The sequence below is a fragment of the Megascapheus bottae genome, chromosome 2 (assembly GCF_031878675.1).
Source record: "Megascapheus bottae isolate mThoBot1 chromosome 2, mThoBot2.hap1, whole genome shotgun sequence".
NCBI lineage: Eukaryota > Metazoa > Chordata > Mammalia > Rodentia > Geomyidae > Megascapheus > Megascapheus bottae.
The window spans coordinates 23659294-23661443 of NC_143510.1; positions in this window are offsets into that span (position 1 = coordinate 23659294).

Genomic DNA, 2150 nt, shown 5'->3' on the forward strand with positions numbered 1-2150 from the left:
AACCCAGTGTGGAACTGGAAAGCAATCTTCCCATACAGCATGGAAATGGCATTCAGCATTTGGAAATGGCAGATTCCTGGGAGGGCGTGATGGCAGGTGACAAATAGCTTCCTCTATTCTCAGCTGAGCCAACTCCTCCTGGAATATCATGTTCAGTTCCTGACATGATGTTTTATGAGAAACAGACAAATTAGAGTATTTTTGGAAGAGAATGACTTAAATGATGAGGGAACAGAAATCCATGTCCTCATGGAGATGTTCAATTCTGAGATGTGTTAGGGAAGGGGTAGTTTTTTTTGTTTTTTGTTTTTTTTTTTTTAATGCTGGTACCAGCTTGAACTCAGAGCCTCTCACTCTTGCATGACTATCTTGCTCATAGCTAGTACACTACCACTTGAACAACACATCCAGTCCAGCCTTTTGTTGGTTCATTGGAGATAGAGTCTTGGAGACTTTTCTTTTCTTTTCTTTTCTTTTTTTTTTGCCAGTCCTGTGCTTGGGCTCAGGGCCTGAGCACTGTCCTTGGACTTTCTCAAGGCTAGAGCTCTACCACTTGAGCCTCAGCACCACTTCTGGCTTTTCTGTATGTATGTGGTACCAAGGAATCGAACCTGGGTCTTTATGCATGCTAGGCAAGCACTTTAACCACTAGGCCAAACTCCCAGCCCTCTTGGAGACTTTTCTGCCTGGGCTGGCTCCAAACCATGATCCTAAGAGTCTCAGCCTTCTGAGATGCTAGTATTACAAGCAGAAGCCAACAGTACCAGTTAGTAATTTTAAAATAATGAGATAGTCTTCCTGCTGAGAGGCTATTAGCATTACCTCATGCCCCCCAAAACAGTGAGAAAAGGTTTGAGAGGTAAATCTGTCAAGAAAGTTGAAGCTCTTCAGAGGTAGGGAAGGTAAGTGGTCTCTCTTATTGAAGACATTCAAGCATGTTTTCTGGAAAGATTTGTAAATCAGATGGGGTACCAGTTAATGCCCTTTAAGGTTATTTTTTCTATTGTCAGAATTCTGACCTTAGAAGCCTGTATATTTTTCCCTTTGGGAGGCACCAGGTCTGCTCTCACTTGCGGTCAGAACATAGCCCATTTCATTCGTGGAAGTGATGGTGTTTCAGAGGCCTGTCAAGAGTCCTCCAGAGGTGATGTGTTCCCTAAAAGCCATGCCATTCTGCAAAGGAGGGTTCAAATGCTCTGCACCAGTGCATCCCTGTGCAACCAAGCCACAGACTCTTCACTGTCACTTCCCACTCTGTCTGCTCCCCCAGCACAGCACCGCCCCCCTGACTTCCTCCCTTTTGTGTATTGCATTGTGCAACTCCTGCCAAAGAGATTTTGTGGGCAAGTAGCTGTTAGTTCTTAGTCATAGGTTTTCCTCTGTGGCTGAAATAAATGTCTAGAGGGATTGAGCTGGAATAACCAGGAAGTAACACATTATTCTTGTAAACATTGTCTTTATCCAGAATGGTTTGCTCTTTAAACATCTCTATACTTGTAGTCTTTTTCCATTATGGTCAATTCTTGGGACATTTCTACCACGCCCAGTATAGATCTTAGGGTGAGACACATTACACTAGTGCTGTGAGTCTTTCTTCCCTTGCCCCTATCTGTTCTTCCTTCCCCACCTGATTCTATGACTGAGGTGTGAGAGTAGCAAGAGGAAAATAAAAAGAACAGTGTCAAGTGTCATATGGAAGAGAAAAGGGAAGGACTATGTAACATGGATTAACTTAAAATTTTGAAGCTGACATGGTTGTGCACACTTGAGAGAGACAGAGGTAGGAGGGTTTTTTGTTGTTGTTGTTTTGTTTTGTTCGTTTGTTTGCTTTTGCTAGTCCTGGGCTTTATCTCAGGGCCTGAGCATTGTCCTTGGGCTTTCTCAAGACTAGCTCTCTACCACTTGAGCCACAGCACCATTTCCAGCTTTTCTATGTACATGGTACCGAGGAATCAAACCTGGGTCTTCATGCATGCTAGGCAAGCACTCTATCACTAGGCCAAACTCCCACCCCTAGGAGGATCTTAAGTTAGAGGCTAGACCCTATTTTAACTGTCTTAGCAATTTAGCAAGACACTGTCTCAAAAGACAAATGGAGTGGATTAAACAACAATTTGGTTTGCTGTTTATAAGTAATAAACTTAAAATGT